Genomic DNA, 16,635 nt, shown 5'->3' on the forward strand with positions numbered 1-16,635 from the left:
AATCTATCGACATTGCGTTACGTGCCCAACACTAGCGAGTCGTTGCACTATAGGCCAACTATATTGAGGATATTATACGTATAGATTACTCTTTGTAAGCCGTTTATTTTTGATGTTAGGATCGCAATCGACCGTGCTGCGTGGGAGTCGGCATTTCCAATGCATTCCCAATGTAAAATAAGTTTCCATTACCTGTCATTACAAAGGAATATACCGTATTGATAGTATTAAAAAGTTAACTATTTCCGGCTCGAATTGAACGTTCATACATACCCTTGTCAGAGACAAACGTATGCTTGGGATCGTATAATGGATAACTGGAGATCGAGGTGCGCGTTTTTATACGAAGCGAGGTCAGATTGGAGATCTGACCTCCACAACCTTTCCAGCACTTTGAAATAGAACCACCCTATCTCTTTCCCATGGATGTCGTAAAGGCGACTAAGGGATAAACTTATAAACTAAGATTCCTTTTATAGGCGATGGGCTAGCACCTGTCACTATTTGAACCTCCATTCCATTATGAAACCTTACAACTGAACGTGGCCTTTCAGTCTTATGGGGACTGTTGGCTCTATCTACCCCGCAAGGTAGACGTGACTGTATGTTTGTATGTATATTGGTCGGAATAGTTGGTAATTAAAAATATTATTTTCAAAGATGCGTTAAGTCACTTAAACTAACTAGAATAACCGTGACTTATAAAATAATCTGTATGTTCATATGAACGTCATACTGTATTATTAGACCTATCCTATAGGTTAGGTCTATATTGACTAGGTCAAGAATTGTCTAACGAATTTGATCTTTATATACATACCTACATCTTTTCACTTGCGACGATCCCTGCACATTTCTTTCGCTTCATCCACATTCATAACTCTCTTTATGCAAGCTCGGCGGTTTTGGGTACTGATAAGAAGTGATTATATGTTATTACTAGAGGCCGCCCGCGACTTCGTCCGCATGGAAACCCTATCAATCCCGCGGGAACTCTGGGATAAAAAGTAGCCTATGTGTTATTCTGGGTCTTCAGCTACCTACATACCAAATTTCATGGTAATCGGTTCAGTAGTTTTTGCGTGAAAGAGTAACAAACATCCATACATCCATACAAACTTTCGCCTTTATAATAGTAGTAGGATGACTCAAAATTCCATTGAGTCCTAATACTTTACAAATTATAAGATTACTAGACATTTCAACACGACCTTTTTAAAACCTTTAAAAAAATAGAACTACTCTGCCTCGTTCCCATGGATGTCGTAAAAGGCGAATAGGGATAGGCTTATAAACTTGGGATTCTTCTTTTAGGCGATGGGCTAGAAACCTATCACTATTTGAATCTCAATTCTATGAATAAGCCAAACAGCTGAATGTGGCCTATCAGTCTTTCCAAGACAGTTGGTTCCGTCTACCTCACAAAGGGATATAGACGTAATTATATGTATGTATGTATGTAAAGTTGCACGTTTCCCGCACCAACACGGCAAAATTTTTAATTTAAGCACACAATAAATTTTATTTAAAATCTGCCAGTCCTTTTAATTTTTGTACTGACCTTCATTCGCTTAACACGACATAAAAACACATTGCCTAAGCCTTCTTAATTAAAATAAAAAAATGTGGTCCCTGCGCTGCCTAGCTCACCTTTGGTAAGATAATACTCCATTCGACAATCTAATAAATCCAGAATTTTCAGCTCTCAATCATTTTAAATAAGGTACAAAATGCATTGTCACGGATGCATAATAAAATTCGATTCAACACAACAACAATAAGCCTTAGCCGTTTGTGTTTAAAGCCAGAATCGTTTAAAAAACGAAAATTTACTGTTTCAAATAATAGGCCTGGATATCTTCGAACGAAAATGCATCTTGGGCGTAGATGTTACGGTTCGAATTTGGATTGCCGTTTGCTTTGGATTTGTGACTATTAGGCATCGTTGGAAACCGCCAAAATGCATCGGAAGGTCAACGACCTGAACGACCAAGGACAGTGCATTCAATATAAGCTAGCGCCAAGATCTAAATACATGGCGTGGCAGCCATCTTGCCGTGTCAGTCTCCGCTGCAATATTTTTTAATTGCACCATTTGTATTTTCGAGTTTTGTTAAAAAAATCTGCCGTTTTTTTTTAAAAAAAAAGAACAATAGCCTTGGCTTGCATTATTTTGGAGTAATTATGGAAAATGAAATGAGAGTTTCGAGTTTTCGCGTTGATAATTGTTATGTCAACACACCGACTGAGCTAGCCCCAAATACTATTTAAGTAAATTGTACCTATATAAAATAGGATACAAATATAAATAAATATATCCTTCTCTTTCCCACGGATGTCGTATGAGGCAACTAAGGGATAGGCTTATAAAATTGGGATTACATTTTTAGGCGACAGTTTAGCAACCTGTCACTATTTGAATCTCAATTCTATCATTAAGCCAAACAGCTAAACGTGGCCTATCAATCTCTTTAAGACTGTTGGCTCTGTCTATCCCGCAAGGGATATGGGCGTGATTATATGTATATATGTAATGTATGTATGTTTGTGATAAAATCACAGTTCTATAGCCGACCAATAAATTTGTAATGCTAATCGTCTAAACGGTACACGAACCACAAATTACGGAGAAATCTACAGACCGTGGCGTCTGCGATGTTTTATACAAAGGTTTTTTTTTACATTTATACTTATCCTAAGTCTATACTAATATTATAAAGCTGAAGAGTTTGTTTGTTTGTTTGAACGCACTAATATCACTGTCACTATTTAAATCTCAATTCTATCATTTAGCCAAACAGCTGAACGTGGCCCATCAGTCTTTTCAAAACTGTTGGCTCTGTCTACCCTATTACATGTAAGTGTGTATGTAATATAGAGTGCTCTTACCTAACTCTTTACTTGAAACCTACTGTAACTTTGTTTCCACATTAATATGCATCAATACAACTCATCTGTCTGTCCATTGCTTAGGTAATGTAATAGAAAGCTATAGTTCGCTTTCCAAAACATTTACATCAACTATTTCGTAAGACAAGGGTCACGCGATGTAGAAATGGAGTGGTCCTATTCTTTTTTTGTGTTGGCGACGGTAACCATACGGCACTACACGGCATTACACGGCACTACACGGCATTACACGGCACTACATGGCATTACACTGCACTACACGGCACTACACGGCATTACACGGCACTACATGGCATTACACGGCACTACACGGCTCTACACGGCACGGCACGGTAACGAATTAAAATGTGACTAGATCAGTTTGACGTCAGTTCAGTCCATCAGTTTGGTCAAACTAAGATTGATGCAAGAATGAGGGATGAAAAACACGGTTGCACTTAAAGTCTAAGATTGACAGCAGACTGATAAAACTTACGTTAGACAAGGGTTGCATGATCAGTCTGCCGTCAGTTCAGTCCATCAGTTTGCTCAGAATGATGGAATGAACTGGCGCCAAACTCTGATTATTTTGGCTTCAGTTCAGTTCAGTAACCCTAGTCTAAGTGACTGTATAATAGTTACTAGGTATGATGATTTTTCTTATATTGAATCCTGCTCCGTTATTTTATTATAAATCCAAAAAAAAAATGAACTGTACTTCACACGAAGAATAAACTTATTCTGCATAAATACTCAGATTTCCTATAAGTATATCGGGAATTTCCCACGGGAACAAATACCAACGAAAATCTAGAATGTCACCACGCTATCGATCAACGTCAAATTATTATTTATAAATTTCAATTCACTAAGTAATCCGAGCGTTTTGGTACAAAAATATCTTTGTCTTATTTATAACAAAATAACTTTAGTTCTAAATCCGGCCCCGACGTCATCTATCATTAACAGGGCCGGACTATTTTCGCACACTTAATTCGATTCAAGTGTATATAAAATGACGCAAACAACATCTATTTTTGTTTGTTATAGGAAAAAATATGAATGTACGTATACTGTCTACGATGCGTGTCTACGCCTTATCTATGCTACGAGTTTCGTAGAGGTCTCGCTACGAAACTCGTAGCCTAGATAAGGTCTACTTCTACGAACTCGTATATTGTGCGTTTGAAGAAATAATTTTAGTTTTTAGGCGAATATGACTAACTAACCGATCCATGCTAATATTATGAACGTGAAAGGGTGTTCGTGCGTTTGTTTGTTCGTCTTTCACGTCAGAACCACTGAACCGAAGTCAATGAAGTTTTGCATATGTAGTGTTGAGGTACGGATAATGACACAGGTTTTTTCACGCAGACGGCACCGCGGACGATAGCTAGTAAAATATAAAATCATTAAAAATACATAAATATCAACAACATTATAGCTTCTCGATGGATTACTTCAGAAATTATCATTGTAATTTTTTTTTTGTAATTTCGCGGTTATAATTTTGGGGTTACACCATTTTTGACTAGCCTCGTCATATGGTTTCACTTCGACCGTAATTCTAGGGTGTACTTCCGACATATGAGGAAGTACTACACACATAATTCGCCCACGAAATATGTAATTACGTGTGTACGTATAATGCAATGTTACGTTATAGTAGTTACTTTGTAAATGTTTAAAATTTTTGGGGTACTGTAATGTTTTTTTTATTCTAGTTTTAGTGGTTCATCTGACTTAAATTAAACCACTCCATCTTTTTTTCCTAAGTCAAGACCAACAGTCTTGAAAAGATAGGCCACGTTCAGCTGTTTGGCGTAATGATAGAATTGAGATTAAAAAATTGACATGTTGCTAGCACATCGCCTTGAAAGGGAATCCCTAGAATTTACGACATCCATGGGGAAGAGATGGAGTGGTCCTATTCTTTTTTATATTGGTGATGTAAACCACACGGCACTACACGGCGCGGCACGACAACGAATTAAATAATAAAATAATAAATATATACGGGACAAATTACACAGATTGAGTTAGCCTCGAAGTAAGTTCGACACTTGTGTTACGAGATACTAACTCAACGATACTATATTTTAAAATAAATACTTATATAAATAAACAACCAAGACGCAGGCCAATCAGACGTTCTTTTCTCATCATGCCCTGGCCGCGATTCGAACCCGGGACCTCCGGTGTCACAGACAAGCGTACTACCGCTGCGCCACAGAGGTCGTCCTAAATTAAAACGTAATTATGTCTATGTATTTTTCTTGCATGAAGAGAGTTATGAATGTGGATGAAGCGAAGGAAATATGCAGAGATCGTGGCAAGTGGAAAGAGGTAGTCTCTGCCTACCCCTCCGGGAAAGAGGCGTGATTTTATGTATATGTATGTATGTTTTTTTATGCAAGCATCCAAAAATTCTTGAGTCCTTTTAAAGTCATTTTTCAGTCTCAAATCTCTAGACAGTAGACAATAGTCAGATGCACCGGGACTCGGGTAGACGAGCAATAAAACTGATAAAAAAAGTGCATGCATAGCAGACTCAAGGCTGTCTGAGTAAACGGGGCCAGGCGCACTTTTCCTTATGTTAGGGCGTATGTACAACATCATGCATTAATATATTGTTTGCGATTGCTGTCCGCGACTTGGTATGCGCGAGAGTCTGTAGTCGTTGTTAGATGAGATGTTTTTTTAACAATAAATAATTGTACCTTATAAAAACTGTTCTATTACTATATAAATTTACTAGCTGTGCCCGCGACTTTGTCTGCGTGGAATAGTTATTTTGGGCATCATTGGAGAATGAATAATTATACCCGCTTTTTTTACATTTCTTCGCTCCTAATAGTTGCAGCGTGATGTTATAAAACCTAAAGGCTTCCTCGATAAATGGTCTATTCAACACAAAATTCATTGAGATTAGCGCGTTCAAACAAACAAACTCTTCAGCTTTATAATATTAGTGTCGATTAAAAACGGTAGACTGAAAATTGCCGGTTGACTGGAAGAGATCCCTTCAGAGGGACGCCGCCATTGCAAGTGATTAATTTCTTTACCAACTTTGCACTTATTCTTGTAATCGTGCACATTTCTGTATAATAAATATATGTATATACATACATATAGTCACGTCTATATCCGTTCCCACATCCCAGGGGTAGACAGAGCCAACAGTCTTGAAAAGACTGTGTGCAGTGTGGTTCCCGGCACAATTGTTAACAAACGTGGTCACTTAAAAAAATTACCATTACAATTGAATTCTGAGAAAGAAAGAAATGAAAAGTATCACCGCATTTCTTTCCCATGTATGTCGTAAAAGACGACTAAGGGATAGGCTTACAAACTTGGAATTCTTTTTTAGGCGATGGGCAAGCAACCTGTCACTGTTTGAATCTCAATTCTATCATTAAGCCAATTAGCTGAACGTGGCCATTCAGTCTTTACAATAAATATGTTACAAACAAACATACAAGAACTTCTTTTAGTGTAAGTTGAACATCCAAACTTGGGATATCACGTTAAAATTTTACATCTCCAATCTGATATCGCCTTAACATTACAAAGATGTGCATTCTCATGCACGTTTCTACCACGTGCTCATCTGATAACTGCAGTTGCGCTTCTGTCTTGGCATCTTTGAGACCATCCATCCATCCATATGGTCAAGTTTATATCCACTTCGGGGTAGACAAAGTAACCGGTCTAGATAAACTGATAGGCCACGTTCAGCTGTTTGAAATGATAGAATTGAGATTCAAATAGTGATAGGTTCCTTGCCTATCGCCTAAAAGAAGTATCCCAAAGACTAAAAGCCTAATCCTTAGTCGTCTTTTATGTCCCGCCATAGATGTTGTAATAGGCGACTAACAGATACGCTATAAACTTGGGATTCTTCTTTTAGGCGACGGGCTAACAACCTGTCACTTTATGAAACTCAATCCTATCATCGAAGCCAAACAGCTGAACGTGACCTATCAGTCTTTTCAAGACTGTACGCTCTGTCTACCTCGCAATAGATATAGACGTGAGTGATTATATGTATGTATGTATCAAATCTTTGTCTCTGTCATTGCCGCACAAACTTAACGACTATATAAAAAAAAGAGTAGTTCAACTGAGCTCGCTACAAAAAAAAAAACAAATGGAACTTAAACCAGCACTTAGAACGGTCTTCCGCCAAGCAAGCCTTGAACATTGTTTATAATACTTACTATAAATAACAAAGACGCAAGGATACTGCAACGGCGGGGAGAGTTCACACTGCGCAAGCGACGGTTGGCGGTCGAGCGGCGAGTAATTTGCATCTTTGCAAACATTATCTATATACTAATATTACAAAGCTGAAGAGTTTTTTAGTTTATTTTATTACCGTGTGGTTTTAGGTCATATTGGGTACTAGTGTTTCCTTGAGAATTCCCCGAAAAAGTCCTCCTCCTTCGCCATCATGCGTCGGAGCCTGGGGCCTGAATTTTCCCTTAATCCGGTCTACGGCGTCTGCAATTTTAAGACCATTGGTATGCAGATCATCTTGTGTAGGGAAATTTTATTACATACTAGCTATGCCCGTGACTTCGTTCGTTCGTTCGTTGTATAGTTATTTTGGGCATCATTGTAGCCCTCAAGGATGAATAATTTTCCCCGTTTTTTTTTCACATTTCCCATTTTTTTTTCGTGATGTTATATATTATAGCTAGTTTTTAGGCTAGACTTCCTCGATAAATGATCTATTCAACACAAAAAGAATTTTTCAATACGAACCAGTAGTTCTGAGGTAAGCGCAAAACAAACAAACACTTCATCTTTATAATATTAGTATAGATATACATACATACATATAGTCCAGTCTATACACCTTGCGGGTTACACAGATATTGGAAAAACTGAAAGGCCACGTTCAGCTGTTAATATAATGTAATGTTATAAAAATAATTATAAAAAAAAAATATAGAAATGAAACATCACTCACAAAGGAATCACTCGTCCACAGTGAAATGGGTCGGAGTGGGGAGGTTTCGAAAGTTGCGCACGATCATCGCCTTGACCCCAATATGTGCGTATGCACATTGCATTTTTCAACCAAACGAAGAATTGAGAATAGATTTATCTCAACAAGAAACTTGAAAGAAAATTGCTGTTTTTAAAGATGAAGTCTCTCGTATTGACATAATCAGTTCTACACTCATTCATGTTTTTTAATGTAGACAATGTGCATTCGTCCACGATTTAGATTTAAGAGATCTATATTTGTAAATTGTCGTCCGATGAAAATGCTGCAGTGTAGTTTGTTCCGCCACTTCTTCTACACATGCCCTTTGGAAGCGGTAGTAGTTAGAATCAGATTTAAGTGATGTGACGTCAATAAATGATACCTTGTATCCAATTTTGATTATAAATCTATTCTATTCTGCCTAACTTTCGTGAAAAAGGCATAAGTAACAATGACTCATATTTTGTTAGTATTGCTTATAGACTTAGTATTTATAATTTATCTTTATCTAATGGTAAGTCAAATCTTGTTGAATTATAATTTTGAATCTTAATAAATAACATATACATACAGACAAGGAGCGTAGGTAGTCGAATCGGTAAGGTTAAAATATGTGTGACGCAACAAGGCACAGGTTCGATTCCCACCTCGGCCTTGTACCAATGAATATCTTCGAAGTTATGTACATTACTTTGAATACTAACCGAAGCTACTAGAAAAAATCGTGAGGAAACCTGCACATTCAGGCACGGTTAGATTCCCCTGAAATAGTTCCGGAGGTCAGACGGGAGTCGCTTCGTGTAAAAATCCAGGATCCATGGTCAAAGGTATACCCCGGGCTCCTCTCCAGAGTGGTGAGGATGCAACCGGGACTAAAGCTAGGAGATTATAAAGATAATAGTGCCGTGTGGTTCCCGGCACCAATAGAAGAACGAATGGAACCACTCCATCTCTTTCCCATGTATGTCGTAAAAGGCGACTAAGGGACAGTCTCATATCCTTGAGATCTTCTTTAAGGCGATGGGCTAGCAACCTGTCACTATTTGAATCTCAATTGTATCATCAAGCAAAACAACTGAATGTAGATAGGCCTATCATTCTTTTCAAGACTGTTAGCCAAACATCTGAACGTGACCTTTGAGTCTTCTGAAGACTGTTGGCTCTGTCATCCTCGCAAGGGATATAGACGTGATTATATGTATGTATGTATCTTTATAAAATGTAGTGATGTAGTGATAATTTTTCACCTAGACATCAGATAGATTCAAGGTTGGGTGCATTGAACTTTGACAATGAGCGGTCGCCTTAGATTTAGGAGATACGCGCATTGTATATCAATAGCGAGGCGAATAAACATACACACATGTTACGATTGTTCAGGAGAACTGAAGAATATTAACTAGTGACTGCCCGGGGTGGTACTCGCGCGGGAATTTCGGGAATCTCTGTATGATATCTGTTATTCAGTATTTTTAAGACTGTTAGCTCTGTCTACCCCGCAAGGGTGACCATATGTATGTATGTATGTATCTGTTAGAAATTTTTGCATGTTACTAGTTGCTTCTTCTGTCACGTCAAGTCTTTATCCCTTATGGGGTAGACAGAGCCAATAGTCACATGGTTCAAAAGCCAGTTAAACTGAATTATTTATCTCTATGACCCCCTTTCTAAATTGTTTCTACGGCATTGAGATTAAAAGTGACCCAAAATAGTTTAGAAGCCTCCCTTGATAAACTTTTACAAATGCGGGTAAATTAATGCGTAAAATAAGAATCCAAGAGCGTTAAGGAGTATGATGGGTGTGAAATTGAGTGAACGGATGAGGAACAGCGTGATAAGGGAATGTTGTGATGTGAAAGAAGATGTAGTTACAGGAATAGAAAAGGGTATGTTGAGATGGTTCGGTTATGTGGAGAGGATAATTGAAAGCAGGTTGACTAAGCAGATATACAAGGAGAGTGTGGAGGGAAAGGTCGGAGTGGGAAGACCTAGACGAACGTATCTTGATCAAATTAAGGATGTCTTGGTAAAGGGTCAGGTCAAGAGTACCCGAAACCCCCGAGTTTGCATGAAGAGAGTTATGAATGTGGATGAAGCGAAGGAAGTATGCAGAGATCGTGGCAAGTGGAAAGAGGTAGTCTCTGCCTACCCCTCCGGGAAAGAGGCGTGATTTTATGTATGTATATCTTTTAGTCGCCTTTTAAGACATCCATGGGCACGAGATGGAGAGGTCCTACGTTCTTTTTTTTTATTAGTGTCGGGAACCACACGGCATTTAGCTTTCATACATTTATTTAATTCTATAACCATTGCGGGGTCGACAGAGCCAACAGTCTTAAAAAGACTGGCCATGTTCAGCTGTATCGCTTTATGATTATGCTTGACGGCTTGACGATGAACAAAAATTAATACACCTAATGATTTTTATAAATTAAAAACGTGTTCAACAAAAATTAATATATTGTTTTTATATATAGGTAATAAAATCGTGTAGACATCTGTCTGTTAATAAAAAAAATGATATAGGAAAGTAATTGAGTTTCAGCGGTAGCAAACAGTCGCCACAAGGTCAGAACTGCAGGTGTTTTTCATTTTAACTTTTTATGAGGTTTCAAAGGATCAAATTGACAGGGAATTCAACTAAAGCACTATTATTACATGCATTTACATACGGGAGGTCGGAGTGGGAAGACCTAGACGAACATATCTTGATCAAATTAAGGACGTCCTGGTAAAGGGTCAGGTCATAAGTACCCGAAACCGCCGAGCTTGCATGAAGAGAGTTATGAATGTGGATGAAGCGAAGGAAGTATGCAGAGATCGTCTGCCTACCCCTCCGGGAAAGAGGCGTGATTTTATGTATGTATGTATTTACATACAAAAATTTAGTCGCATCTATATTCCTTGCGGGGCAGACAGAGCTAACAGTCTAGAAAACACTGATTGGCCTCGTTCAGCTGTTTGGCTTATTGATAGAATTGAGATTCAAATAGTGACAGGTTGCTAGCCTCTCGCCTAAAAGAAGAATCCCAAGTTTTAAGCGTATCCCTTTAATGGCCTTTGACGACACCCATGGGAAAGAGATGGTGCGGTCCTTTCCTTTTTTCTAATGGTGCCGGGAACCACACGGCACTCGACCGGTTCGACCACCAACTAAATTGCTGGAGTATCTTTTGTACTAATAATATATCGTTACGGAGTTTATGGATTTCTGTTGAACTACTGATAACTTGTAGGTTCAATGTTGTGATGTGAAAAAAGATATAGTGACAGGAATAGAAAAGGAAATGCTTAGATGGTTTGGTCGAGAGGATGCATGAAAGCAGGTTAACTAAGCAAATACACAAAGGGAGTGTGAATGATACTGTTGGAGTGGGAAGGCCTAGATGAACGTACCTTGATCAAATAGGAGACGTTCTAGCAAAAGGTTATGTCAAGAGTACCCGAAACCGACGAGCTTGCATGAAGAGAGTTATGAATGTGGATGAAGCGAAAGAAGTATGCAGGGATCGTGGATATGGCATTGCAAGTGGGCAGATGTAATTTCTTCCTACCCCTACGGGGAAGAGGCGTGATGTATGTATGTATAGATGTAGCGTTAAATTCATCGTTTTTTGTAGCTAGGTTGCGTTTAATTCGTTACTTTTAATAAGTGGTGCTAATTTCGTAAGCTTCTTTGTTTATCCATTGATGTGAGAAAATGAAATGGCTATACGCTACTATAAATAAATAGATATATATGGAACAAATTACACTGATTGAGTTAGCCTCGAAGTAAGTTCGGGACTTGTGTTACGAGATACTAACTCAACGATACTATATTTTATAATAAATACTTATATAGATAAACTTCCAAGACCCAGGCCAATCAGAAAAAGGTTTTTTTTCTCATCATGCCCTGGCCGGGATTCGAACCCGGGACCTCCGATGTCACAGACAAGCGTACTACCGCTGCGCCACAGAGGCCGTCAACTACGAAGAGATAAGGATATTTTTATCGCTGAAATTGTTAAGGTTCCCTCGCAAAGGCTATGGAAGTCAGACGGGAGTCTGTCAAAACTTTACTCACCCAAACCATTCCCCTATTATCGCTATTTCGCTTTTTATTATGACGAGATACGGGACAGCGATAGTTTTACGCGCGATAAAAATGGCGTCGCGCGTGCCATGCTACAAGGGCAGGATCGGCGCAGGCGCACCGAGAGGCTTTACTATAGAAAAGTTAGTCTTTGTGATTCTGACTAAGTACTTAGATTTATTATAAATACTTTTGGTAAAGACGTGCCGTGTAGTTACAGGCACATCAGAAATAGAACCACTGTACCTCTTTTCCATGGAAGCCGTAGAAGGTAACAAAGGGAATAGACACACAATCTAGTGTAAGTCTCCGTGTTAGCGAAGAAAAAAAAAATAGTTTGTGCCAACTGCTTCTCTTTTGTGCATATTGTAAAGTCTATCATGGAAAAGGCTTAATAAACTTGTGATTCTTCTTTTAGGCGATGGGCTAGCAACTTGTCTCTATTTGAATCTCAAATCTATCATTGAGCCATACAGCTGAACATGGTCTTTCATTCTTTTAGAGACTGTTTACTCTGCATTCTCCGTAAGGGATAGACGTAATAATATTAATGTATTGCCGTATTATTGGTATTATTGAAATGGAAACATCGTCTTTTTACAGATAAGAGCGGCGAATAAATGTTAAAAAGGCTTTAAACAAATTATTGATATAAAATTTTCGTTATTCCTATCCCTTTTTTGTTTAAATTTATTTTGTCTTTTTATTGCCTTTCTGTTTTAATATATTATACAATTTTATGGTATGTTTTATATAACTATGCCCAATATCTTGTATCTTGGATAACTTTACTTAATGATTGATTTTAATCATGATTCAATGATAGTATTATTTGGATTTAACAATTAGGTTTTTTACACAATATCTTGATTAAAGCAGTATTTTCTAATTTTCTTTCGTCAATAACAATATTCAAAAGTAAAGTAATGAATAACATTTCAATTATATTAATTTTTTCTCCAAACCCATTAGGGAAAATAAAACTTCTACGATCTTCTACGAAAAATTAATATCTAAGATAAATTATTATTTATAAATAAAAATTTTCATGCAACAAAAATATTTGTGTTAAAAAAAGTTGCACAAAAAAGTCAAATAAAGCAATACGACGTTGCGCCCGCGCACTTTGTAGGCTTCAAAAAAGAACAGAGAATCAAGATGGCCGTCTTTCTTGCCAGTGCCTAGTGATGCTGACGTCACAGGACGACGTGTCCTTCAGCTTTGTCTAGTTCTATGTTCTTTTTTAAATTTTTAAATATATTTTATACAACCTAAAAGTGTTTTGTTGTAGAATAGTTGGGCGCTCTTATTTTAAAGGTTAAAAATATTTCGGTTATATGTAATTTTGAAATAAGATTTAATTAAAATAAATTTAAAATACAAAAATAAAGTTTAAAATTGTAAAGCAAAAAAAATAAATAAATAAAAAAGTACTTACCAAATAAAATAAACAGAAAAAACACAGGAGTCCAAATAAAAGTTCTAAAATACTCAAATTATCACAACACGACACAAGTCACTACTGTCTTTTCGAATTATTTATGAAAAATTATACCATCGTCGAAAGTCTGGAAAATGTTCTTGAAATATTTAACTTTTGCCCGCCTGCCAAGTGTTTAAATATAAAAAAAAACTTTTTCAAAATAAAAAAATATATATTTAAAATGTAGAATGTCCGATTCCGAATTCAAACTAGAATCCAGCTAGAGCTGGGCAACGCACGTTCCGAGTTATTCAAAAAATCGCGACATACTGGCGCGCAATAAACTTGCAGGAAGGACGTCTTTTCCTAGTGATGTAGACATTAAATACTTTTTTAAAAATCGCCAACGAACATTTTGAGCCAAAAAATCTAACCTAACCTAACCCTGGCGGGCGGGCGACTGACGGGCGCGTAGGGGCCGCATTGCCAAATATTTTTTTTTGCATCTCGGCCGAATTATGCACTTGTATGCGACTTACGTCGTCCCTTCATTGTAGTGGTGCGACATGTACCGATTGGGCATTTTTATATCGTCTCAGTGTGCGCATCACTCACACAAAGGAGACAGACGAAAATTTCGAATGTGTGTGTCTGGTAGCCCTTTGGTACCAAGTTTATTTAAAAAAATTCAACACGTTATGTAAACATGCAATTTTTGGGACTAAAATACTTAGGTGTTGCCTGGAGGGGTCGTCGGCCGCGTTTTTCGGGAACTCTGACTAATTCCGCTCAAAGGATTCGTTTTGACGTTCACTCTGGTAACAGAAGCTGATGTTTGCTTTTCCTACCGGCCAGTTTTAGTGAGCACGGGCGCAATTTCAAATTTCGAACACTGAGAGAATTATTTTTAAATTATATCGAACACTGGCAAACAATTTAACCTTCATGTTTTGTCTATGACACTTAAATTAGCTATTCTGTGAGTCAGTATACTCCTTGATTTGACCTACTCTATAGACTCGAATATTTATGACGAGCTACTGTTAAATGCAATTTTAAACTAAGTTTCCTTTGCTCAATTCTACTAATAATAAATTTAACAAATGCGAAATTTTCTTAACATGTGTGTGTTTGTTAATCTTTCACGCTAAAACTTCTGAAACAGATTTTTATGAAACTTTGAATTATATGCTTAGTCATTGAAATAACATAATTAGTTAAATTCATAAATATTTAAGGCGAACGAAGTCGCGGGTGACAGCTAGTATTATAACAACAAGCGAACCGCAAAAACTTGTAAAATCCCTAGTTAAGCAAAATTTACTAATAAAAAATAATTATATTATTTTAATGAAAAGTCTGTTAAGGTACCTAACCGATGAACTCTAATTTGACGTAAACTTTAACTGAAACTTTACTAGCGCACTTAACGATTACAAATTCTGAATGCACTTTCAAAGCGATCAAAACGCAATCTAGTATATAAATTAAAAAAAATATATATACACGATATTTATTTTAAAAAATAAAATAAAATAATTACACAGATTGTGTTGGCTTCAAAGTAAGTTCGAAACTTACTCAATGCTACGCTATTTTACAATAAATACTTAAATAGATATAACAACCACGACCCAGGCCAATCAGAGAAAGTTCGTTTCTCATCATGACCTTGCCGGGATTCGAACCCGGGACCTCCAGTGTTACAGACATATAAATACTTATCAAACATATCACACCGCTGAAGCTAACCTCGAAGTAAGTTCGAGACTTGTTGATTCATGTATATTTAAAAACGAGAGGCCGCCCGCGACTTCGTTCTCGTGGAAATCCTATTAATCTCGCGGAAAATCCGGGATAAAAAGTAGCCTATATGTTATTCTGAGTCTTCAGCTACTTACATACCAAATTTCATAGTAATCGGTTCAGTAGTTTTTGCGTGAAATAGTAACAAACATCGATTCTGACATACTCACAAACTTTCGCATTTATAATATTAGTAGGATAACTCAAAGATACTATATAATAACTAGAGGCCGTCCGCGACTTCGTCCGCATGGAAACCCTAACAATCCCGCGGGAACTCTGGGATAAAAAGTAGCCTATGTGTTATTCTGGGTCTTCAGCTACCTACATACCAATTTCATCGTAATCGGTTCAGAAGTTTTTGCGTGAAAGAGTAACAAACATCCATACTGAAATACTCACAAACTTTCGCATTTATAATATTAGTAGGATAACTCAAAGATACTATATAATAATTAGATACATATAATTAAACGGTGCAAGTCTATGTTTTCACAATAAATTTAAAATGGATAACCCCTCTCTCAATGATTCAAATGACAGTGACATACAAATGAACGGACAGATATGACTGTATGGATAAAACTGTATGGGTCGAGAAAACCTGAAAAGAACTTAAAAGAACGATCAATCAACTATCACTTCCAACAATTATTTTTATTTTTTCTATATATTATAAATCTTCTTTATTTTATAAATCTTAGAAATCTTCTTTAAAATAATCTGTTACTATTTCAATTAATCCATACAACTGAACGTGGTCTTTCAGTATTTTTTGTCTATCCCGTAAGGCATGAAGACGCTCTAAGTTTCTCGGCATGTACAATAGGTATGTAGCGATGATGATTATATTAAGTCAGGTGGGAGGAGTAGGTATGTACTCGTATAGGGTTATCCTTCTTTCTCCTGGATTTAGGTCCCGGTTGCATCCTCACCAGTGCCGTGTGGTTCCCAGCACCAATATTAAAAAGAATTGAACCACTCCATCTATTTCCCATGGATGCCGTAAAAGGTGACTAAGGGATAAGGGAAACTTGTGATTCTTCTTTTAGGCGATGGGCTAGCAACCAGTCACTATTTGAATCTCAATTCTATCATTAAGCCAAACAGCTGAACGTGGCCTATCAGTCTTTTCAAAACTGTTGGCTCTGTCTACCCCGCAAGGGATATAGACGTGACCATATGTATGTATGTATACCCACCATTCACCATTTAATAAAAGTACTATTATTTAAATACTTTGAACTAAATATTCATTGCCCTGGCTGTGGGCCATTGTCCAAGCCGGCAAATGAAAGTCAATAATAAATTTTCACATAATCGGAGTTTTAGAGCCAATGTTTTGTTATATCAGGCAACATTTTAATTCACGATTGTTTTCGATGTAACGCATTCTGCCTACCCTTCCGAGAGAGAGATGTGATGTATGTATCGTTTACGTTT

The 16,635-nt window shown here is 37.2% G+C and overlaps 1 protein-coding gene across 1 annotated transcript in view; it reads right to left on the reverse strand.

Annotated features, from left to right (window-relative positions):
• Positions 1-13,759, reverse strand: part of LOC106133162 (broad-complex core protein isoforms 1/2/3/4/5) — a 109,177-nt gene extending 95,418 nt beyond the window's left edge. Inside the window, exon 1 of the mRNA XM_060947486.1 lies at positions 13,402-13,759. The gene's annotated coding sequence lies outside the window, so the exon portion shown is untranslated. The remainder of the gene's footprint in view (positions 1-13,401) is intronic.
• Between the last annotated feature and the right edge of the window lie 2,876 nt (positions 13,760-16,635).

The sequence above is a fragment of the Amyelois transitella genome, chromosome 13 (genome assembly GCF_032362555.1).
Source record: "Amyelois transitella isolate CPQ chromosome 13, ilAmyTran1.1, whole genome shotgun sequence".
NCBI classification, from domain to species: domain Eukaryota; kingdom Metazoa; phylum Arthropoda; class Insecta; order Lepidoptera; family Pyralidae; genus Amyelois; species Amyelois transitella.